Below are 26,365 nucleotides of genomic sequence, written 5' to 3' on the forward strand. Positions count from 1 at the left end.
ATGACACATCTGAGGTCTTGTGTGTATTTTTTTAAGTTTTTTTAAAACTCCAATGGTTTGCACAAAATGTGGAGATGATTATGCCTACAGCTTCCCTGACCTGCAACTGTGTCCAAGTTGCATTAGTGACAAGCTATTCATATTTCATTAGCATGCTGGTCAGTTATTCAATACACAATACCTGGTCAAGACAGAGGTGAACTTCCTCTGTTTGAAAGCTTCTTTAGAGAGCATGCAGAAGATAATGGGCCTCAGTATTCTGTGTGGCTGAATGCCAAATACTTTGTTTTCCACAACTGGAGGAGCAGAGGGAGAAAAGTCAAGGTAGTTACTCAAACGTGTGTCAGGATATAATGCATTACCCTCAGTTAAGTGGCATAAATTGTTTATTAGCAGGTATTAAGTAATAGTAAAAGCCACATAAGGGAAGATGGGGTTTCCTGGAGACTCATGAATAAGGTAACATCTCTCAGGAGTAACAAGACCATGTACATTCATTTATATGCAAGCATGCATATGCTTTTAATGTCCCAAGAATTGTGGGAATAGCTTGGAATCCCTTGTCAGTGGGTAATGTTTTGAAACCGCATTGCTGCATTTTGCGACCTCTGTTTACACACAAGTTAATGTTTTATGCAGCACATGTATTTAAATTCAGAAACGTGATTTAGTTTAGTTTTTACATGTTTTTAAAAACTTACAGCATGATGGACCAAACCAGTAGTCACATCTGCAGGAGAAAAAAAAAGAAGCCAAAACCAAAGAGGTTGATGTGAATGCATCAGAAGTCTCTGAACCGTGGGGTGAAGTCATCCAAGCCACATTTGCAACAGATAAAAGAAGTTGAGGGAAAAAAACCCTGTGATAGTTATGAGCAGGTGTACAGGCTTAAGGGTAACACTAGTGCTATCATGCATAAGCACCAGTTTGTACAGCTTTGAAACAGCTCAGACTCCATTTAAGTCTGTTGTTGTGAATGAGTGGGGCCAGAACAACACGTATGTGTTTTTTTTAGTCAGAAACCCTCAGTGAAACATTTACTGAAATCCAGAAACACCAAAACTGCCCAACAACTCTCCAGTTGCTGCCTAATAGACAACCAAAAAGACAGTTAGAGTTTACTAATGAGAGTATTGATTGCAATAACCTGATTAATTGGCAGTGACATCTGTTAGCAATGCTGCATGATTATGATCATGATGTTGCGGGACTTGGAATCTGACTGACTAAACAGATCAATTCTTTTTTTGACTTGGTGGAACATCTGAAATAACGAGCGAGGTAGAATGACACAGGCTCCATGTGAATTTTATATTAGATGATTGTAGGACAATCATTTTTCTGAGGAAAAAATAAGTGATGAGAAAGAAATGTTACACAAAAATCTTTTGGTGTTTTTTACATGCACATTAAATAAAACACAAATGCTTTTTTGCCTTTTGGGTTCAGAGTTGTGACTTCGGTGTCTTTGTGTTTGCATGAGGTTATCCTGTAACTAGACTGCCTTTTCTATTTAGTGCACAAAACACAAGCATTAAGGTTTTGCTTGCTTCTTTACCAAAGATGTCCAAATGACAGACCGCTTACATGGTGACTATTTAGGTCCCTGAGTGAATTGGGAGGCGCATATTTTTAATAAAAGAGCAATGTCTTCTGGGTCCAAAAACTCAAATCATCATTGGAATCATTCATGACAGCATATTTTCATGATGACTTTTTTTAATGAAGGTGTGTACACTTTTAGAAGCGATTTCACATTTTCATGTTTGAGTTTCCAGTCCTCAGTATTTCAAGTACTGTTGGCTGCGATACATTCTTAACCTTATCGCTACAAGAATAAGTTTTAATGGTACACCTGAAGTGACTAACAGAACCCAACATATACAGACACACACACACACCGCTGGATCGCCCCACTTTTGCCCTCCGGCTGGGTTTAGACCAGGAAATTGTCGTTTTCAGGGAATCATCCATCTTACTACAGCTCATCACAAAAGGGCCAAAGTGGGGGTCTACACGGGAGCAACACAAGCCTCAAACGAAAATATAGCTGCACTCAGATACATGTTTACAACAGAACATGAACCTTTGGCCAAAAAGAGAACGCCTGCTAGCCAGAGAAATATTAGGGGAAATATTTACAGTTTTTCTCAGCTGATCTAGCGGGTAATGCATTACTGGAGCCAGCTTCTCTGCTTATTTGAGGGATTTTAGTGGTTCAACTCTTCACACTATTCACACTGAGGCTTTGCAGAGCCCGCAGTAACTGATGGGAACCGTTGCTGCAATAGAATAACTCTGAATGTTAGGAGGAAACTCGGCATATTCTGACATGCTTAGCCAGAGCTTTACAACCATTGTTTTTGTGATCCAACGTAGCTATTAACGCTACGTGTGTGGTGGCGCACTTAAAATTTTTATTCAAACTAAATGAAATGAAAGAACAAAATGTTCAGATTAAAGCATGTGCATGAGTTACATACATGATGATAACTTTTCTTTAATTTCCCAGTGTTTCTTTTTTCCAGATTCTGCATTTGTAGGACTTGAGTGTAAAAAATCCCTGAGATTTCAGATGCTGACAGCTTGGACAGGATCACATGCACATTCGAGTTACTGCATTCCTTACTGCAACACACTATAGTATATCTCTGAACTTCATCCAATGTTTTTTTTTTCCTTCCAAATTCTGCAAACAATTTCAATGTAAAGAAGAAAAAAGAAACAGAGAAAACAAACAGGTTTCTCTTACAGGCCTACATCACAGTCATTTGGGTGCAATTTGAAACTATTAATACTTCATTTTTATAAATTGTGGGGGTCACCCAGGGGTGTAAGAATATTTCCAAAGCAGCTGGCTGCAAAACAGAGTTTAGTCTGGCAATAGAGAGCCAAAGCTGGAGGTCTGGTTAGAGTTACAGTCGAATCAAAGGTGATTTTCCCCCCGCCCCCTTTCGGTACTTGTGTACATCGTAGTAAAATGATGAGGACTGACGGTTCTGATTAGAGTCACATGAATTTTTGGTAAGATCCCTCTAAAATACAATCTTGCTTGTTACAGATGAAAAAGAATCAACAACTGCTTATGAATTCTGTAGATATGTTAGCTTATACACTGCTCAAAAAAATAAAGGGAACACTTAAACAACACAATATAACTCCAAGTAAATCAAACTTCTGTGAAATCAAACTGTCCACTTAGGAAGCAACACTGATTGACAATCAATTTCACCTGCTGTTGTGCAAATGGAATAGACAACAGGTGGATATTATTGGCTATTAGCAAGACACACTCAATAAAGGAGTGGTTCTGCAGTTGGGACCACAGACCACTTCTCAGTACCTATGCTGTCTGGCTGATGTTTTGGTCAGTTTTGAATGTTGGTGGTGCTTTCACACTCGTGGTAGCATGAGACGGACTCCACAAACCACACAAGTGGCTCAGGTAGGGCAGCTCATCCAGGATGGCACATCAATGCGAGCTGTGGCAAGAAGGTTTGCTGTGTCTGTCAGCGTAGTGTCCAGTGGCTGGAGGCGCTACCAGGAGACAGGCCAGTACACCAGGAGACGTGGAGGAGGCCGTAGGAGGGCAACAACCCAGCAGCAGGACCGCTACCTCCGCCTTTGTGCAAGAAGGAACAGGAGGAGCACGGCCAGAGCCCTGCAAAATGACCTCCAGCAGGCCACAAATGTGCATGTGTCTGCACAAACGGTTAGAAACCAACTCCATGAGGATGGTATGAGGGCCCGACGTCCACAGATGGGGGTTGTGCTCACAGCCCAACACCTTGCAGGACGCTTGGCATTTGCCAGAGAACACCAGGATTGGCAAATTCGCCACTGGCGCCTTGTGCTCTTCACAGATGAAAGCAGGTTCACACTGAGCACATGTGACAGACGTGACAGAGTATGGAGACGCCGTGGAGAGCGGTCTGCTGCCTGCTACATCCTTCAGCATGACCGGTTTGGCAGTGGGTCAGTAATGGTGTGGGGTGGCATTTCTTTGGAGGGCCGCACAGCCCTCCATGTGCTCACTAGAGGTAGCCTGACTGCCATTAGGTACCGAGATGAGATCCTCAGACCCCTTGTGAGACCATATGCTGGTGCGGTTGGCCCTGGGTTCCTCCTAATGCAGGACAATGCTAGACCTCATGTGGCTGGAGTGTGTCAGAAGTTCCTGCAAGATGAAGGCATTGAAGCTATGGACTGGCCAGCCCGTTCCCCAGACCTGAATCTGATTGAGCACATCTGGGACATCATGTCTCGCTCCATCCACCAACGTCACGTTGCACCACAGACTGTCCAGGAGTTGGCGGATGCTTTAGTCCAGGTCTGGGAGGAGATCCCTCAAGAGACCATCCGCCACCTCATCAGGAGCATGCCCAGGCGTTGTAGGGAGGTCATACAGGCACGTGGAGGCCACACACAATACTGAGCCTCATTTTGACTTGTTTTAAGGACATTACATTAAAGTTGGATCAGCGTGTAGTGTTATTTCACTTTAATTTTGTGTGTGGCTCCAAATCCAGGCCTCCATTGGTTAATAAATTTGATTTCCATTGATGATTTTTGTGTGATTTTGTTGTCCGCACATTCAACTTTGTACAGAACAAAGTATTCAATGAGAATATTTCTTTCATTCAGATCTAGGATGTGTTATTTGAGTGTTCCCTTTATTTTTTTGAGCAGTGTATATTAATGAACTAACATCGTCTGAATCAGACAATGAGAAAACACTTTTCTGTTGGGTTATAGAGGTTGTACGAGCCACTAAATAGAAATAAACAACATGATCTCAAACTATCATCCACCGACGCAGCAACAACCTCCTGTTTTTCTTATTGCTCATGCTTTATCCTTTCCTTTAGTTGTTTTTTAATGAGTTTTTTTGGTTTGTTTTGCATTCTGCATTTGGACATTGGGGACAGGTTTGATGTGTTCGTGTTCACAAGTAACCATGGATAAACTGGAAACAGAAATTGTGAAATTAGGTTTACCTTCTCCTGACTTTGTGCAAGAGAAGGTCACATGACTGCCCATCCCAGTCAGGTGACTTGCTCCCCATGTAAGCAGCTAACAGGATTCTCCTACTCAGAAAAAGGTGTACCAACCTCTCAGTGGTATACGAACAATGCAAAACAAACTCAAACTAGGACAATTGACATTTTTCCCCTTCTAATTCCCCCTACCCATGCTGCACATATAAAAAACTGATTATAAGAGAGGAGGTTTCTCTAAACTGGAAGAAGTGACTGATCATAAAATGTGCTTAACATGAGAAACCCAAAGATGTCACCTGAAGATTGTCCATTTACCCTATGAGCTGTCAGCATGACCTCTTTAATTTAGTGCCGAGATGCAGGAGATTACCAGTCTGTAGGCCAGTGTCAGTCTCGACCAAAGTACACGGAGGAAGGCAGGCAAACAGGCAGTTTCACGGCTTCCTCACCGAATGTGGCCAAGTGTTTTCATGTTCAATCAACCATCAAACGTGGCTAAGGCCATGCCACTGCATAGGGAAAACAACAGAATGAGCCCAAAGCCGCTGCAACCACCCTCAAAGCTTGGCACGTATAAACACAGGACAAGCTTTGGTGGTAGAAAAAGCTCGACAGGAGACCTCACCAGCATCTGCGCTTATCTGGAGCCATTCAGTGGACACATGAGCCGGGCTTTTGTTTATCCTAATTTTACAGCTTTTATTTCATCGATTCTGCAGCTGCTCGGAGAATTCTGGGAACAAAATTGGATTTCTCCTGTTTGTTTGTGTTGTGCTGGTTTAGGGTTTTCTGGAGCAGAGTCCTGTGATCAACAGGGAAGCGGTGGGATATAATATGGACCATCTGCCGTTCCTTACAATGCAGGCGACAAACAGAATTAGGGCTGGACATTCAGTTATAAATGTGTATTATTTGCTGTCCAAATGTGCTTAACCTGGTGCAAGGTCACAGGAATGCTAGTGCTTATCTACAGTTGTGAGAAGGCAAGAAGTGGTGTACAAACTGGATATATTCCCTGTCCATCATGGAGAAACAATGATCTGATGGTTCATAACCATTTAGCATCATTGTTAAGCATGTGAAAAAACGTTAGGTGTTGACCTAGCTTGTGTTCTTTGTCATAAGGCAACAGTGCAGTACATGATGTTCCTGAATTTACAGCTCCATTACACACAAAAGTAAACACAACCTCACAAAGGTCGGGACATATCCAAAGACGTACAGTTTAGGTGTGTCGTGGCCCGCAGTTCTAACAAGTCTTTCTAGTCACATTTTTATGTGCCATGGCAGAATGACCGCTAACCACCAGAGCCAACAATTTCCGGTAAGATCGAAGGGTCTACTGGCAGACCAGTGGACATGCATCTGGGTACAAGGAGAACAAAACCCACATCCACCACATTAAACATAAACATAATGTATGTCATGACTTGAGTCACAGTGGGCACTCCCATCATACAAACTGGGTATACAAAGCAAGACAACACATTCACCATCAGTCACCTCACTAAAGGCCTCTGGTCGTACCAAACCTTTATTTGTCATACACCATAATGAGCCAGTAACTCCAGTGGCGTGAGGAAAGTAGATGTCAGTGTCACCCTCACAAAGAGAACATATTTCAAAGCACCTGTTTATTGCTATTATTAGCAAGCTCCACGACAAAAAAAAAAACACACAAAAAAAGAGAGACTGTGGTTTGCGTGCATCTGGTGCCGCTTAATATAGCAACAAGCTACTGAAAGGCAAATTACCATAAAACCACACATGTACGGGCTTAAAGTCTACCTCTCTTTGTACCATTAAAAACTAATTAAAGACTTCAAAGAGCCTCCATTACAGAAGTGGTCTTCTGCTTTTGGAGAAAATAGAAAGGTCTCTATGAACACTAGTGGTGTGCACTGTTGCGGTGTCAGTTCTGCCGGAGGGCATTAATGTGGTCAGGATGACTTCTTATGATCGTAATCTGCTGCATATGCCGACACAGCTGTGACTTTAAAGTAGTTTTTTTTTTGAAGAAACATTATGACAGAGATGCTCTTCTAGAAACGCTTTACAACTCAATCTAAGCTGTTCAGAGATCTGACAGTGTGACGTCACAGTGAGATTTTTATTTTTATTTTTTCTGAAGTCAACATAACCGAGTTTGTAACTACTATTTGGGACTGGAAAAACATGTTTTCCAATTCTTTTGCTAATAAAAGTTTTTTGAAGTTTTAAAGTTGACCAAGGTCATTTTGGAAATGTTTCTAGCAGATTTGCACATTTAGAGGCTGGAGTCTCTCTTTCCAAATTCAAGCTCAGTTGACTGAATTAAAATTACGTGTGAACGGCATATTGTCTAGTCGTGTCACAGATTCTCAGTTGTAATTTAGTCTAATAATTTGTATATAATTTGGTCTAAAGCAGGAGTTCCCAAACTATTCCCAAACATTAGCTTGTAGGCAGGGGACCCCCCTAACAAACCAACAGACAATATTGCAAAATAATACTTTTAGAATGCTTTGTTTTTTCTCTTTTTTTCACTATTCAATAATTATTGTACTTCTTTAACATAAATGCTGCCTCATATCTTCTGAATTTATTAGGCCATCACTTCTTAGGGTTGTTTATTTGCAGCAGTGTTGTCTACAACAGAGCTGCTGGACGGTTTCTTCAGTCTTTGTTTTGTCAGAAACTTGACCATTTTGTGCGTGTTATGCTGATAAATGGCAGCCATTCAGAAAAATGAGCAAAGTAAATAACATTTAAATTATCTTTTTTTTCCAAACATGATAGAAGCATAAAATCACATACGAACAGTGTCCAAAAGACACATATTTTTGTACCGCAATAATCTTAACATAACTCAAAAACGAGTAGGAAGAAGTAAGAAACTTATGAACTCTTACCCATAAACTCATACAATACTTTCAGATGGACTCTCATTATAAAATCAAATAAAAATAGTAAAAAAATAAACATAGGTTAATTAACTTTCCATTTTATCTGAGTGTACATATATAAGATTATATTTTGTAATAATAATTTAAAAAACAGATTACGTTTTATCATAGCAAATGATTCAAAGAATATATAATTAAAATTTTTTTTGCATTTTTTTCCCTCATCTTCCTTCCAACTTTCTGTGTTTCTTGCTCTTCGTTATGATGTTGACTCAGTAATGTTCCCTAACCAACCATTGAGTTAAGTACCGAGCCAGAATTATACCCATGTGGACTCTGTACACTTATTAGTTCATCGAAGAAGGAAATGTGTTGAACTAGATTTTCTTAGGGGGTATCAGGCAGAAGGGGAAGAATACAAACATACGCAACACTATGGGACCATACAACACATTTCCCAGTTCCATTTTCAAATAGCGTTGACAATTTTATATCTCATCATTAGAGTGTACCAGAACAAAATGTGAAAACATTGCAAATGTATCATTACTTTTTGCAGAGCACTGTGGCTTATTCGCTTATCCGTTTAACCTTTTCTTCCTAGTCTGAAATAAAAGTGAAATAAACACAGGAATAAAAAAAAAAAAACTCCACAGAATTAATCATGGTTGTTACAAATTCTGAGTCACACGACTGCAGATGTCGAAGGAATTTCAGATGGACATGCACCTGAAAATAAACTGAAACAGGCAACGCCGCGGCAGCATTCCTCCCTGCCGCTGCTAAGTGGAAGAGAGAGGGGTGGCGGAGTTCAGCGCGTTAGGCATCACCACCGATGCATGAGGCATGCGAAACATCTGCAAGGCATTTGTCAAATTAAAACTAAATTAATAAATAATAATGGATGCCTGGTGCTCAGCCAGGATGTTGAGTCCAGTTAAATGGCACACGGTTTTATGGTTTGTATTAATTTACCCTGACTTTGGTCGTTTGGCAGCGGGCTGAAATGAAAGAGACTGAGCCCTGGGCAAGACACATCATATTTACTATTGAAAAAATACTGTACGTTGGAGCTGGTGTGTTTTTATTCCACCTCAGTTTTTCCATTGGAAACCACAGAGTTTGAAGTGCAAATGCGTCCGTGCTTGTCAAAAGGTTAATTTCAGCGTGACTATAATGTTCCAGCTGCGCATACCGACAGCGGATGATAAGCAGCCTGATAAGGCATTAATGCTCTTATGGAAAAATAGCTAAAGCATGAAAAGCCAAACTTGCAACAGTTGCTTAGATCCACTGATACTAAAAGTCAGTCATGCCAGTGGTGTGAAATTAATTTGAATTCAATCTATTCACATTTTTAAGGCAGTTTTTTTTTTCTTTTACATGTCTGCATCCAAGTATCTCCAAAAACCTTTACTGATTGAAAATATATACACTGTGGACTTTTAGTTAAATGCATCTAATTAGTTTGTCTACTTTGGTTGTACAGAGTTTCATCTTCTCTGCACTTTCATGTGGATGCTGCTTTTAAGCAGTCAAAGTAAAGGAACGCGCTTTTTAAAGACATTTATGCACCACAGATGGCATCTCATGCCGTATTCCAGCTAAAAGGTAATAGAAGAAGTTGTAAACGCTTTCTCCGTTTGGGAGTTTCTCAGAAAGAAGCAGCTTGCTCACAGCTGCTGTTGGAGTTTTATCAGCGATGTAAATCAAATTGTGATTCAAAAGCTCTAACAGTAAGTTCCGATGCAGAAAAATAAAAGTAATTATCCTCTCCCCGACCCCCCAAAAAAAGATCAAAACACTTGGTGAGTCTTCTATGTCCTTAATGTTTAATTTACTCACAGCGAATGTGCTTGGGCAGACCACAGGGGCTAATTTCAACCCATTTTGTAGATAACCACAATACAAAAAGAGTATTTTTGGTAATTAGCAAGTGATTTGCTGGCCCCAACATATTTCTGGACTTCCTGCTTCGCAGTGAAGGTGGCTTGAGGCACTGTATGGGGATCAAAGTTTCTTCATACACCATTAACCAGGAAGTGCTGCAATAACAGAAAGCTGTTGCCAGTTTTGACACCCCTCACGAACTTTCCAGCATTTTTTTTACTCACCCAGAATTCAGATAAACATAGTTTTTTTTTTTTATAACTACCACTTATAATAAAAAAAATCATTCTTTTATTGTTGTTATTGTGTGAGTGTGTCGGATTATTTGTTTTTGCATATTTTCCAGAGCAATCAAAAGTTCTTGCGTATTCTAAGTCGAGGTGATGTTTTAATTATTTTTGTTGTGATTTTGGGCAACATGCTTTAACTACTCACTTGCAGTGGCATTACAGCGATTACTGAGTTTGAGGTTATTCATTCACTTTGTTTACACTAAGATTTATGATGAAACGAGAACCAATTTCTATTTTTCTTTAAGGTCTGACTTATAGATGTTTAATCCATGCTTAAAAACCCAAATACATAAAGAAAAGAGTGGAAGTGTGTACACAACATTTATTTTTTGTCTGCTCAATTTGAATATGCTGATTTCAAGTAGTAGAATTTATTGAATTATTCTTAACATAATTAATATTAAGTTAATATAATCTGTTGGTGTTTATTTTGCTTCTTCGCAATTTTATCTCATCTAGTGTTTTTTTTTTGTTCCAGATAGTTTCAGGTATTAAAAGGAGCTATTTTCTACTTTAAACATCGCTGGTTTGGATGGAAGTCCGAGTGTCATTTTACCATCCATCCTTTCAGGCTTGAGAACTGGGGTTAAATGTAATCCAAACTCTGCATAAGAACCAGAAAAGCTGCAGTGATGGCATAGTTACTTTGAAAAAGTAACTTTAACCAGATTACTGATTGCTCCTTGAAAAAGTAACTTAGATTACTGATTACTTGATTTGGAAAGTAACATTACATTACACTACATTAAAAGCAACTTCTTTAGTTACTTTCAGCAGCTGCTAACAACACTTCGCCACCTGTGAAAATTACATTGAGCTTTGCCAAAACTTAATTGCAAGTTGTTTTATAAAGGTAACATCAACAATGTGTCTCCACTTATATGGTTGAACTGAAGGGGAGATTGTTTAATGGTTGCAACAGTACAAAAAAAAAACTTTAGTAATTTGTGCGTGTTTTTTTATGTTCCAGTATTGTCTGGAAAACTATAAATAGGATTTTATACCCCTCTGCTGATCCTTTGTCTCTGCTGATACTGTCGAATAGAAACGGCAATCACTCCCCAAGATGCATAGAGGAAATAAAATTAAATTACAACAGAAAATAGTAACGCACAGTAGCGCAAAGTGATATTGATAAGTAGCTGTAGTCTGACTACTGGATTGGAAATAGCAACGCGTTAGATTACTCGTTACTGAAAAAAGTGGTCCGACGTCAGTAACGCGTTAATAAGTAACGAGTTACTGACATCACTGGTGACAACCCTATTGCTTGCAAACACATGCTTACTTTGAAGAGTCACTTTTACTTTGTGGAAGAAGTCAGACTTGTGTCTTACAAAAACATCCACCAAGTAAGATCTTTACACATTCAGATCTTTACTGAATGTGTGAAAGAGAAGATTTTTTCACTGCTGACATCTTATATCATTATGTTGATAATGAGGTTAGGTCATATCCCTAAGAAAATGTAATAAAGGGCAACATCCAAGGGCAAGAATCACCTAAAGGTGATAAATAACACTTGTGCTGAATAACACTTGTCTAACTCTGCAAGGAATCGGTGAATCTTTAAATGAGTAAAATCGAAAAGCACCTGCTTGTAAGATCATGTACCTGATGCTATTAGCATTAATTCATATGTTTTATCCATTTGTTTTAGTAACTTAATGTTCAAAATCAAGAAAAAGCCATTTTTCTGGACTTTTGTACAGTTAAATAACAGATCGATTGCTTTCATAATTCGGTGTTTTGTTTGTATATTTAGGTATTGGAATAAAAATCATCAAAGATAAATAAAAACATGTTTTTCTTAAATGTCATATTTATGGTAAATAAAGGGGGAAAGTCATTAAATTTTAGACTAAAGACAAAAAAAAAATAAGTACAGAACAAGACGTATGATTCCTCCATTAATTATGCAATTATATACAGGTGCTGAATTTAAAAAATGTAGACAACTGCTAAAATTGTACTGTGTTTGTTGCTCAAGTGTTAAAAACATTGCTCAGTAATTTTATCCTTTGGGTCAAAGTTGCATAACAGATCACATATGGAAACAGAGCTCCAGGCTGTAGCCATACTAACCTAACCCAGTCAGTTATTTGCTCATTGTGCACATATTTCTATTAAATGTGAAGCTGAATAATATTAATTATGTTATTCTGCAGGGATTTTTTTCATTTTTAAATTGATGGTAATTATTCCTCTGTCCAATTTTGTAAATAATAATAATAATAAAATTGAATTTAATAAAAAAGCTGAACAAAAGTAAAACAAAAAAAGGCTTTTAAAAGACATCCTATTTTTTTTTCATGACTGTAAGAGCTGTGACCTCTTCTAGTGCCAACAGGCAGCAATGTTATGAACAACTCCTTATAGTTGTGATGTCAGATCATGTTTACATTCACACTGTGCTGGTCAGAAAAGTGAGGGAAGGTCATTTGTTCAGACATCAGGAGCCACTGAGGAACTGTAACCTACACCTGAAATGTCCAACATCATGTTTTTAAAAGGACTTTAACGACCACAGCACCTTTCAACTCCCAAGTATTATATACTTCAGCCATGGCTCGTTTCAAGTTAAATTATAAACCAGTCTGCCTCTATAGTAATCAGCAAACGTAAAACATTTTCTGTTACGCGTTCAGTTAATCATAAGCGTGCTCGTTTGGGAAGGGCGTTGAATTGAAAAGTTTTTGTTAAGAGTAGTAACTTTGAAACTGAGAGCTTCAGCAAACATACTCAGAGAATATCAGTTCCCTAAACCCTGTTTGCAGAGAGAGGACGACAGACCCAGCCAGGCAGTTTGTTTGCATTCCCACATACTGTTTATATAAACAGTATACCATGCAGTGCAATCATGCTCTGTTGGACTGTAAGTGTTTCTGTAAGGAGGGGTGCGCATGTGTGTGTGCAGACGTATGCTGTGTGTGTGCGCGCGCAAATCATGAATCATCTCTTCTCAGATCTGGTATTTGACAGCAAAGTGAAACCATTAGCCCTAACAAGATGTGGACCGAGTCGTTTCATTCACAAAATCTGATACAATTTGAGGTTCCTAACAACAAACTTCTGCTGCGCCGGGATGGAAAACATCAGCCAGAAGTCCCAACATAACATACTTTACTCATTTAGTCTGGCTTTTCTTTGGATGTTCATGTTTTGGAGTCATTGATTTCAACTGCAACAAAAAAAAAACAAGCAAAAGTTGTTTTTCTTGACATCAATTTTGACAGATAGTTGGTAGCCTTAAATAATGGTTGAGCATGGTTGGTATTAATCAGTGTTCTGGTTTAATGTGCCTGGTTAACTTAATCCTCATCTTCTTTTAAAGCATTAACTTAAAATTAGCTTTACTTAAAAGCATTTATGATTAATGTGAATAAGTATTGACATACTTCTAACACATTAACATTTGAGGGCTATTTGTCGTTTTACTGTTACTTTAACAGATTACGTTAATCGCTATATTACGTCACAACGTATTGCAAAATATTCTATTTTGTGAAATTACTTAACAGCAAGTGATGGCACTTATCTCTTTTCCCATTACAGAACTGATATGTAATCGATGGTCATGTTATTTGTCAGCAGCTTAAACGTGCAATTTAGGTACATGGGAACCTAAATTTCTGATAAAAACTTAAAATCCCTCATATTCACTACTACATCTTTATGATGCCTATATGGGTTGAAATTCTCTCATAATCAGTAAAAATGTTTGACACGGTTGTGATGAAACATCTCACATTATGAGTCTTTTGTTGAAAAAGCCATATTGCTAATTAGGTATTTGTCAGAATAAGTAACGTATAGTTTTGTTTCTTGATCAGGGTGTATGATCAAATACGAGACTTTTTTTTTTGTAATATGAGAGTTTCATAAAGTTACCATCATTAGTTTTTGAGAAAACAAAAGCAGAAAAACTGCATTTTTCGACAAACTGAAAGTACGCCAAGGTTTGGAGCATCATGGATTCCTGTTGTGGTGGCAAATACAGTGATAGAGCTTGATTTCTGATTGGCTGGATGACATTATGTGGTTCTTAAAATGTTTGAAGTGCTGCAAGGAAATTAGTAAAGAGGATTATGTGTAAGCGCTCTGAGAGAAACTGTTGGCGACATGGAAGAATACTGTGTCAGACGGTGAATGTTTACCACGCCAACGCACACACGGAGAAAGACGAGAAAGGAAATTAAGACATTGTAGAAGTGGTCCCAAATCTTTGGACAAATATGTGGAAAACTCCGAATGTCCACCGTAAAATATTGTGCACAAATCTCTGATGCTGTGAAGTTGCTCCTCTTCCAAAGCCCTGGGATCCTTGTTAGCGAGCACGGCATCGTGAACTCTTTAAAATACCACAACATTTTAAATACGAATCTGACAACTCAAAATGCATCATCACTATGTCTTATAATGATGCAAAACACATGGCCAGCTCACCACAGAAATAGCTCAGGAACACAAAAATCAACCTTCTTTCATGGCCCTGTCAGTTCCCAGGCCTCAGTCTTTTAGAAAAGCAGTGGGCTGAGCAGAGGAGAATTAGAGAACGCTGGAGAAACCCGGGAGTCTGGACTATGAGGAGAGAGAGGTCAAAGAGCCCTCCCTCTGTAAGGTTGAACCTTGTGAAACGTTTCTGGAGATGCATTTTACTGCTTTGGCTTTTCTTTCTTTTTGGCCTAGTCAGACTTAAAACAAGCAGTTTTACAATTTCCAATCTCTGTGGTAAAGTAAGCTTCATGCAGCTTTTGTGTTGAATGGACTCGCGAATGGAATCCATGTTCTCATCTATCTCTCACACACACCAGTGAGAGAAAAGTGTATTTTCTCACTCGCTTTCTAACCGTTACTCTAAGCAGAGAAGTTGTTTTCTCTCCAAACCAAACTGAAAACTGCAGAAAGCAATAGCAACCTCCCTTTTTCCTCAGGTGAACTACGTCCACGCACGAACGAATCACCCTTTACTACCAGCACATACAACAACACAGCTGCAATAGCAAAGAGCAGCCAGTCCATTCCTGTGGTGTCAAAGTCCAGGAGTGTCAAGAGAGCTGACCTCCAGCACACAGAGGATAAAACTGATTTACTGCCGCTCTGCTGGCTGCGCCGCACTTTATAAAACCATCCTGAGCAAAATTATGACCCCAGGTAACACATGCAGACACACACATAGACACATTAGCACATTTAAGCACTCAGACAGAGACTCCGGGCCGTACGTGTGGTGCGTAAGCGCTCGCACTGAAAGATGGGTGGAAATTCACACACACACGAGTACGGCTCACTCTGAGACGTGGAGAAAGTAACAACCTTTTAAGGGGAAAGAAGAATACGGACACTCATAAAATGATAAGATCATCGCAAACATCTTAGCACCGCTCAGAAACCATTACACATTGTTCTTACTGTTGACGGTGGTGGCGAGTGGGAAATAATGCAGAGTGGCTGAAGTAGATGAGCAGAGGGGTTGGTAATTTAATTAAAATATATATATATAATCAGAAAAACGAAAACTTACGAAACAATAAGGAGGACACCGCGCATAGAGGGAGAATCCAGGAGGGAGAAAGATGAGGGGAGGTGTAGAGTGGATGGTGGGGCAGTAGAGGCTGATTAGCTAACGGCTTGCAGGTGTGAGGGGAGAGAGAGAGAGTAGCACCAGGGGGTGAGGGAGAGTAAAACAAACAAGGGAACTACAAATCAAATCTAAGAACAAAATCAACAACACAAGAAATAATTACAGAAAATAATCGTGAGGTGTTTGTTGGTGGACCCAAAATGCAGAGTGGAGCTGGGAGCACAGGTCATGTTGAATGTTGTAATAAAAAAAAACATGATGAAATAAACTAACAAAAGTAAACCACAGGGAACAAAGGGAGCCAGAGGCTAAATAAAAACAGGAATCCAGGGGGGAAAATGACAGCAGGGAGTTAACAGGATCACACAGGAGGAACCAGCAAAGAGGAGCAGAAAGTGTTTAAATACAGGGAGAGCAAACGTGGAACAATGGATCAGGCCTGATTGGCTAACAAGTTGCAGGTGTGAGGGGAGAGAGAGAGAGAGAGAGAGAAAGTGGCACAAGGAGGAGAGGAAGAATAGACAGGGGACCAGGAAATAAATATAACACTAAAGAATAAGTAGACAAAAAGGAACACAACTAAACTAAAGCGCAAGGAATAACTAGATACAAGAAATAAACAAACTAGAATCACTAACTAATGACTGGAATAAGTCATTAGTTATAAGCCTAAGAAGCTAGGCTGATGTAATCAAAGAAAGAGACTAGGCAACACAGAATAATACCGACACACCAAGACACAAAAAGCAAAATGTCAATTTTGCTTTTTAGATATAAAAAAAGTGCTCTGCCTCAAGTGTTCTTGAGGCAGAGAAAAAATGAGTAACGATCCCAGATCTGGAGTGTTTTACATCATTGGGGATTAATTTTGCTGCAACAATTTGCAGAATTGTTTTTAATTCAATCACAATGGAGGGTATTTGAGGACAAACACCTTGCTTAAAGTCACGCCACAGTATTGGTATCAGATTTACTTCTCTGGTGTAAATGTGCCACTCCAAAACCGTCAATTTTATTAACCATTTTGACGTGAGGCTTTTGTTGTGTTTCGGAACATTTTTATGTGTGCTTAAGCATTAAAGGAAACACACTTGAACAACAGCATAGTATCAATATGGTAAAAATCTGGTCTGAGAATTTTTTATTTCTTTCTTTTTTGTCAGCTGTGGTTTTGTTTTGAAGCTGTCCCATTGTTACTTTCATTTCCTGGCCTCTGTCTTGTTGTTGAATCATGAACACTGACCACTGAGGTCTGTAGTAATTCAGATATTGCTCTGGTTTCTTTTGTGACCTCCTGGATGAGTCGTCGTCAGTGCATCCCTGCAGTTACATTTTGTTGGTTGGGCAAGCTTGTGAATGCTCAACACTGTTCCATGTTTTTGACTTTTGTGGAAAATGTTTCTGACTGTGGTTCACTGCAGTACCAGAGCCTTAAGGAATGTATTTGTAACCCTTTCCACACCGCTAATTGTCCACAGCGTTGCATCTCAACTGCCCTTGAGTTTCACGTCCATAATTTCATGCTTGTGTCATATTTTTATATTGTTGAGTATCTAAATGCAGACACTATGAGCTAAGTTAACCTTTAATGCAGTTCAAGTTGGCAGAAATTATGAGCTATAGATAAGTTTAAACTGAGGGGGCAAATAAATGTACTCTACTTCCTATATGCTTTCTGAAGCAGATGCTAGCTTTAGCATTGCTTGCTGCTAATGTTTAACCAGTCTTAGCTTGTCCATTAGGCTTATACCATATTTTTTGTTATGTACAAAATATCAAAATGCTCCCACACGTAAGTTAGCCAGCTCATTCCTTCTTTTTTATTACTTGAAACTTTGCGAACACAAAGCATTCCTATCATAGTTGAAAATAAATAGTCTCAAACGCAGCTATAACAGCGTTTCAAACTTGAAGCAAGATTCTTCACATCACCAGAGCAAGTCATTCTGTCAGTAACTGGACAGCAAAATGCTGTTCAGAAATTTAAGATGAACTAAAAAAGACTAACAGTAGTAATTCATAACTTACTCATAAACCAAACTGGCCATCACCAACATGTCATTGTAACCTGTAGGCCCTGCTTAGCTCCTATCCTGAAAACCTGTCTTCTAAAGATACTGTAAGGAGGCATGGCGTAAATCTGCCATCTTTTTACTCGTTCTCCCTTTTTCTGAAAGAGGAAAAGCAGAACCTCAAACTCATGAGTTTAAATCACCCACCGCTGCCACACACTCCCATTGGCCTTCTCATCCGTCCAACTCCGCAGCTGTGTGGATCGCTGACACAACGCAGACCTGCTTTGCTTTATCTCGTCATGACACAGAGCTACTGAAGGAACAACGCAGAGCTCAGGGATTCAGTCTAAGTGGGTGTTTCAGAGCGAGTTGATCTCTCATTAGCTGCGAGATTGTGTTTGCTGAACAGCTAATAATTTGATGAAAAAACAACTAAGAGCTGACAATGAACAGATGTTTATTTTAGGCACTCCTTTTAACTACAGAGCAGTAGAAATCCTATTATCTGTGTATGCAAAACCTCAAGAAAATCCTCTATTTAAAGAACTAAAGTTGCAAAAATATTATTAAACCAATTTGGTATCTTGGATTACGCATATCATCTGTTCTATGAGAACCTATAATCTTTCAGCATTTTGAACTGCAAGTTCAGTGGCAAAGTTACAGAGTTGAGACTAAGCAGATGTTCTGTGTCTTATCTTGCCGAGCTGGACAGCAGCTACAGTCAACTCTCCATTTTTAGGAACATGTGTGCCTGTCTGATGCCCCGTTTTTCAGCCAGTCACGACACCGACAGTTGCTAACAGCTGATTACCACCAGCTGTCCTGCAATACACTCGATGAATGGGGCCCATTATTAACTTTATCTGCCCCAGAGAAATCAGCTGGTTAACTGGCTCTGATTGGCGATCGTCCAGTCAGGACTGGACCTTTTCTGCCTAGTGAAGACGTCATACATGAGGGCTGCCATTGAGAAGTCTGCAGTGTGGAAGTTGTTACTTAGAGAAAAAAAACATTCAGTAAATTTCGGTATCAGTGATGCTTTTAATTAAGGCACAAGGGAAGCAATAAAGGCAGAGCAGCGTCTAGAAAAGAAAATATAATTTCTGCAGAGGAATGTCGGCTTCCCATTCACACCAAAACAACAGAGAATTAGATGTCAGCATAGAAGAACCTGAAATTATTACAGCAAGGGTTTCTGTTTTAACCATTTTGAAGCATCCAGTTCAATGTCCCATAAAATAACAAGGAATATGAATGTGATAATCACTGTTATTGTGATACAAGGACCAAGTTTGGCATGAAGGGTCAGTCAAGCCCCTTTTGAGAAACAAAACAAAAGACAAAACATCACACATTCAAAATTCAACATGGCTGCCACTTTAGGGAAATGTTAAATAATTAACTTCTAAGTTGTCTCTTAACTTTGTTAAAGCCTAGAGTCACATCATTTGTTGTATTTTTGCTGACTTTTATTATTCCAGTAAGTAATTTAATGTGTTAAATCTGCCATAGCAACTTCAAGATTTTTATAAAGAAAGTCTCGGGTGACAGTTTACTTTTGTTTGTCCACTTAAGGATTTGCTTATTTGTCACACCTAAACGTTTCAGATCACTGAAAACATTTCAATATCAAAGATGAGCTGAGAAAATACAAAATGCAGTTTTTAAATTAACATAATCATCTATTCAGGGAAAAGAGCTTTCAAACCAAACTCGTCATCTATTTGTGAAAATATTGTTGCCCCTCTTGTAAACTCATATGATAAACCCACACTGATTTCATGATTCATATCCAGGGTTTATTATTACATAACCAGCAGAATAAAGGAAACATTCAAAAAGAGCCTGTCTGACAGCATGAAGTAGGCTAATGGCTCTTGAGAAATGTGCTTTCTGATGTTTTTCTCCCGTTTAAGAGGACCAAGCAGCTGTTACAGGCAGTACTCCATTGTGGTCATAGCATTTATTCTGCAGCTTGGGAACTTTTATGCACTTCCATAAAAATATGGCTATAAATCATAGAGATGGCCTGTGTGCGATCCACATTTTCAAACAGCAGTACATGGTTATAGGTTTAAACAATGATCACAATCAGTAAGTAACGTGGTAAACAACGTTTTCAGTCACTGTCACTGTTTTGTACAGGAAATGTAAGGTTACCTTACCAGTAACTTTAACCAGGCACATCACGCTCATATATTCTTCTCATGCCCAGGCACAGCTGACCTCTGGAAAAACTTGATCGATTTTAATCTACTCGGCGTTCGGTACTCATCTGGAATTGTTACCTTGTTACTTAGTGTACCCTCCAGGGGACTGTACGAAAGTGACGTATACTTAATCAGAATTATCCTTGTTGTTGCAAAAAAAGTCGTCGCAAGATGTTGGCTCAGAAGAGACACACCCTCAACGGCTCTCTTGATACAAAATGTCGAACACATAAGAGCAATGAAATTTACGACCTACACCTTCTGCCTACAACAGCACAAAGGGGGAAACAAGCTGGAAAAGATGGGACTCTTTTACACAATCTTTGGTAGATTGATATGTGGACATTTTACTTGTATGTATTTTTTTTTTCTTTTGCATGCCTAAAAAACTTTAATACATAAGAAGTAATAAAAATAGAGGGCCAAAGAAGGGAGTCCAACCAGCTTTGATGCAGGGAAATTAAACACTTTCTTCACTAAAATAATTGGTGAAGAGGCAAGGCTTCTTCATCCCCTCTCCTTCCCCCCCCCACACACACACACAACAAAAATCGCATGTGCCAATTTCCACCCCCGCTGTGATGCCTACATCATTACCTATATCACATCCATTTCCTCTACTAGAAAATGCCTAATTACAAATTGTTGGCCGCCTTTTGGAAATGACATCACTAGGATAAGGGTCAACTAACCACAGGAAATACAAACACAAATGAATGTTTACAGCTGACAATGCTAAATGCGCTCATCATGCTGATTATGCTACCTGTGCTGTCATATGAGATGCTTAAATGTTAACTCTGTGATTACTTTTATTGAAAAGTAATAGTAAAATCCTGCTCAACTGCAGAGCTGTGTAAAAACTTCGTCTCTTGACACAAACAATGAACAGCAGTCATGACAGAAAGGGTTCTGAAGACTCCTGCATGGTTACAGCAAATGAACAAGTTGTAGCATAAAAGCAAATCAGAGCTTTTGTCCTCTCAAATATTAAACTTGAAGTTGGACGCAGCTATTTTTCTTTTTTGTAAAATGTTTCCACAAACGGTGCACATTACATTTTCAGGTGCATAAGACAAAAAAAGAAAGAATACTGGCTCTACAAAAGCAGTGACTTAATAAGCTCCAAAATCTGATTATTGTAGCTTTATTTTCACTGGATCGATGCTTTTGTCATCCTAAGGTCATAAAAAAGGTCAACTCTGCTTAAACGCTAAAGCTGAATATTTAAAGTTAGCTTTATTGTTTGATCCGACTCATCTAAGCCTGTGTCTGCTTTTGCCGACAGAATAGCATAGAGACGGTACTAGCATCACACCGTCTGTGGGGGGGGGGGGAAATAGTCGACACAAGCATTGTTCAAATTGTATCCCGACAGCCCGGACCTGCAATTCACACGGGATTAGCTGTGCCAATAAATAGCACTTTCTTTCTAATTGAATAAACATCAAGTGTATCAGCGTTTATCTCTGTCATTCTCTCTGCCCTCCGCACCCCGCCAAGTGATCCTGGGATTAAAGCTGTGTTGGTTCAGGCCGAGTCATCGGAGACAGACTGGAGCTTGCATCGAGACAGCAGGAAGAGTGTGAGGCGGGGAGGCTGGGGCGGCGGGAGCAGGACTGTACGAGTGCAAGCAGAACATTTGGAGGGAAAAGAAGAGGGTGGAGAGATTATAACGAGGGGTTGATGAGGAAACTGAGATTCCTTTAAGGCGCGGCGGGACCATCGGACCACAGATTTTACCTTGAAACATATGATTTTCCAAATCGTATTAGGAGTTATCATGTGGAGCAAAAACTATTTTATGAATTGCAAAATTGGATGCAACGTTCCTGTTTGTTTTGTGTGTGTGTTTTTTTTTTCTTTTTTTGGTCTGACTTGCATGATTCGGAACATGAAACAAACTGAACCGTGCAAAATAATTCTCCCTCCTGTATTTGAGACCCGGTTCTGTATGACACCGACACCAAGGGGAAAGCAAAGGAGGCCAATCAAGTGTTTCTGTACAGGGCCTCTTCTATCCACAGGTGGAGCTCCTATGTTATTTCAGCCAGAGGTCATTGTCACCCCCTCTAAAGGAAGGAGGGAAGGACGACGGGTTGGGTGAAGCGGGTGGAGGACAGGAGCCTTCATTGCCTGCTTGGCTTGACAAAGAGCTGTTTCTGCCCAGCTGAACAGTGGGCCTGTGTGTGAGAGGAGAGACTGGGGGGACAGGAGTGTGGATGATTTCTTACATCATGAAAGTACAAACCCCCCACCACACACACACCATCTCTCAGCTGTGTTCTGACCTTGTGCTGACCTGAGCCAGTATCTGGTTCACCTGTCCACAGGGGTCTCCTCCCTCTGGTTTCTACTCATCACTCTCTGTCCAGCTGCTGGGCCTCACTGGACCAGAGCGTGAGCTATTTTCAATTTCACATGAGAATGCAAAGAGATGAGAAATTATTGATGTGTTGTTTAAGAAATTCACAATAAACTGGATTGAAATTAAATTAATAAAACAAATGATTTGTGAGCAATACTAACAAAAATGAGCCCAATATATTCAAATAAATCTTAAAAAAAAAAAATCCATCCAAATGTTTATTCTTGACATCTCAATGCATTTACTGAGCAATCCATGCAACAGACAAACTCAATTCACTGTGCAATTGTGAAATGGAAAGAAGAGAATACATCATTTGAAAAGTTTTTGCAGATCCAGTGTTCAGATTTTTATTTGTAAATAAAATAAAAAATAAATGAAACCTTGATTTCTTTATTTTATTTCTCAATAATGCATTAACCTGTGCTGTTTTTTTTTTTCTTTTTAAAAGGCAACACCAAGTAAATATGGCAGATGCATATTAAAGCACTGGACCCAACAGATATCCAGTGAAAGGGAACACAAAGTAAATAAAAGTACGGACTGTACACAAACAAGGACCAGTAATACAGAAGTTGTCCGATAGTCCTGTCGTCGTCAAAAAGCCGGAGTGATGATCAGAGGAAGAGCGTTGCTTTTTACCCCTGCCTTGACATCCATCCATCCACCTTTGTAACAGGAGTGCATCAGAGCCGCAAACAACAAAGACAGCTGGACCGGTGTGAGCCGAGAACTCGCCACAACAAAAGGTCACGGGGAATATCTCTTCACGTGTGTTACCTGACAGCGATATCCGTGACTTGGTCTACTTAGCCTCTGTCGTAACATCAAAGCACACAGGTGAGAGCGGCATTGTGGGCGCCGAGCTCTCGAGTTACTCTTTCAGCTGCGGGAGGGCATATCAAAGAGGGGCCACTTGAAAAGTGCAAAACACAGGCTCACAAAGAACATGACACAAACGCAAGGACATGTAGCAAATGCACACGCATCCTGGTAAATATTGACATTACGAGGTGTGAGCAGAAATGTGTGTGCATGTAAAAAAAAAAAAAGAGTCTTTTCTTTACTTTGAATTGAGCCCCACCAAAAAAAAAAAAACAAACATTAAGAGTTTTAAAAAATGTTTTTTTGATTTATGCAAAGAGCTGAAGAAAAACAACGATTTGCCATGAAATTCTGTGTGAAGATTTTCTGGGTGCAGTTGCTTTTTGTATATTGGCCATATGGGCAGTTGCCCAGAGCGATATTGAAAAGGGGAGGTGCACAAGGACCTTACGAAAAATAACTTGTCAGTTGTAGCATATAGGCAAGTTTTGTAGCCTGTGTTGAGTGACATGAAATAAAAAATAATTTCCACATGTGGGGGAAAAATTGAAAAACTACTTTCTTAAAGCTAAAAGTCCCCCCAAAAAAGTAAGTTTAAAGGGGCAGACAATTGTGCTAAATTCTATCTGATGGTGAGTTAAGCAGGTGAAATTCTACCAAAGCACTCACTTTAGTTCACTTTGAATAACAAATGAAGATCAAAGACCATTACGATAGTTCGTCTGTAAAGAGGTCAATATGTTGTTTTTTTTTTTAAAGTATCTGACCAGATCCAAAATGGCAGACAGCGAAGGCCAGTTCACTCCAATAAAGTCATCGCTGCGCTGCCAGAACTGAACCAGCCGCACACTTCAGTTTTAACGTTTTTATCGTCATATGTCATCTTGTAGGAGCCATTTATCTACTTTCAGTTAAATCTTGGAATTTATATTATTTAGTTCATTTTTATTTGCTTATTTTCTAGTTGATTTATAATTAGAATGTTTGTTTAATTTGTTATTTTCAAATAGGTTCTTTGGTTAGTAATTCACTTAATTAGTTGATTAATTTCAGTTTGGGGCGTGGGTGTGTCACAGTATAAATAGGTAGTGTTACGTCCACCAGGCTCGTTTGGTGGGGTAACATTAAAGGAGACCACACAAGAGTTTTCTGATTAAATGAAAATTGAATTTATTAAATTATACTAAACAAATAAAGCCTGAAAAGGGAATTACCTGAAATGAGAAACCAAAATAAATTAATGCAAAACCCATAACCAACCAGAAATAAGCAAATGCAAAACAAACCTAACAAAACTCAGCCATAAGATACAAACCAAACGGGGTTCTGAGGAGGGAGAGGGAAAAAGCCTGCCGTCTGTTGCAGCGTGGCAGCTTTTAAAGCAGCAGAGCACCAATCAGGGAAAAACATAACACCTGCAGAAGGCCTGCCTCCAGAACCCTACAAGGAAAAAAGGGCAGAGACCCACTGCAGCCGTAACAGTAGGTTTTAGTTAGGTCATTATGCACGTGGGTGGTCATATGGTTTTTTACCAGTGCCAGTATCAGTCAGTCCCAGTTACGTCAGTTGTCAGTCAGTCAATCAGTGAGAGAACAGGTGCAGGAGTCAGAACAGGAGAACTAGTAGGATCCTGTGAAGCCTGCAACTTGTTTTTATCTGGAAATTGGAATAAACTAACGAAAGAGCTGCATTTTGACTGTTTTGATCCCTTTTTTGAACTGCGTAAGCCAGAAACCCACGGTGCATCAGGTGACTATTTGAGTTTAATTCACTTTGATCACTTTTGACTCTTGAGTTTTTTGATTTTGGAATTTTGAGTTTGAGACAAATAGTCACTACACATCTCATTTCTGCTTGTTTTTAATCATGACTTCATAATAAAACTGACTCATTTTAAACTGAAAAAAAAAATGCACCCAGGTGAGAGCACAATTATGCAACATCAGCAATCTGCAATACCAAAAATAAAGGTAAGGTGTCTGCTGACAATAAAACCACTCAAGGCAAGATGAAAGACTGTTACCTCAATCAGCCACACAACAGCGTATCCTCAGATGCTGCAGCAAAGAACCACTGAAATGCATCCCAAAAAAGCAATTAGAAAGCACGTCGTTAGATAGTAGCAACAATATAAAAAGCGACCTAACATTGCACAGAACCAACCACAGATGACAACAAAAATCCATTTATCCTACCATCAGCACAAATGTGCAGGATCCAAATCTTGGCGCAGCACGGCGCCAGCGCTCATCCAACAAATCCAACTGCACACCACAATGGATCCGACTCTCTAAACTTGGCGGGCACACCTGGTGCCTAAATACGCACTAATGGGCCCGACGATGCTGCAAACGGAAGTGAAGGTGGGAAAACGGTGCATGATGCATTCAAGGGCCAGAAACGGGTGGGAATTTACAGCCACTTTATATAAACACCGTTATAGACCACCCGGTTACAAAGACCATTACGATAGTTCGTCTGTAAAGAGGTCAATATGTTTTTTTGTTGTTGTTGTTGTTTTTTATTGTAACCCTTTACCCTAGAGACTAAAAATGAAACCAAACCAAGACAACAGACAGTTTTCCAAGATTAGTCAGTATTAACTCCAACTTGGTTTTCCTCAGGTTTGTATACAAAGCAAAAACTTTAGTTGAACTTTCAGTCATTTGAAATAAGAGGTGAACATTTGCTATTCCACTGAACAAGTGCAGCCAAATGAGAATGAAGAGTTCACCTTGTAAAGTTCATTTACCCGACATTGCATTAGTGGTTTGTCCTTTATAAGTATTAAGTATTTCTGCTCAGCATGTTGTGAAACCGCTATTTTAACTGAGGTCATGTTTTCCACTTGGTTGGAGATCCGAGTTGGTCGTGACAGATTTGGCACATTAGGCGACTTTTGAAGTCAGGTTCTCATCTGATCCAATGTCTGCTTTGGTTTTTGAGACACTATCTGTGATATGGTCATTTCCAAAATATGCTTCTGGGATGACATGAACCATTTCCAAGTTGCAGATTCATCCCTTTCCGAGAAAATTTGTAGAAGCGTATAAAAAGGAACCAGTAAGGAACCACAAGGGTGTTAGAAAATGGATGGATGGAAATCAAATAAATTCAGGTTTATTTATTGGGCATTTTTATCCTTTTTGTGAGTAGTCAGTTAGTAAACCAGCTAATATTGATTCAGCAAGAATGCTTTTTATTTCACAGGTTCTGAATGAAAAGCTAATTTGAAATAGCCTCTTTAAAGGCTAAAAACAATTCTAAAATAAAAAAAGTATATTTATTAGTC

General features: G+C 39.3%; 1 long non-coding RNA gene across 1 annotated transcript in view; it reads right to left on the reverse strand.

Moving 5' to 3' along the window:
- The window catches only part of LOC114139722 (uncharacterized), a 33,146-nt gene extending 7,780 nt beyond the window's left edge, over positions 1-25,366 (reverse strand). The window contains exons 1-2 of the long non-coding RNA XR_003594495.1: positions 25,097-25,366; positions 22,172-22,285 (exon numbers count right to left, since the gene is read on the reverse strand). This is a non-coding gene — a long non-coding RNA (uncharacterized LOC114139722). The remainder of the gene's footprint in view (positions 1-22,171; positions 22,286-25,096) is intronic.
- Between the last annotated feature and the right edge of the window lie 999 nt (positions 25,367-26,365).

Source organism: Xiphophorus couchianus, chromosome 3 (assembly GCF_001444195.1).
Source record: "Xiphophorus couchianus chromosome 3, X_couchianus-1.0, whole genome shotgun sequence".
NCBI lineage: Eukaryota > Metazoa > Chordata > Actinopteri > Cyprinodontiformes > Poeciliidae > Xiphophorus > Xiphophorus couchianus.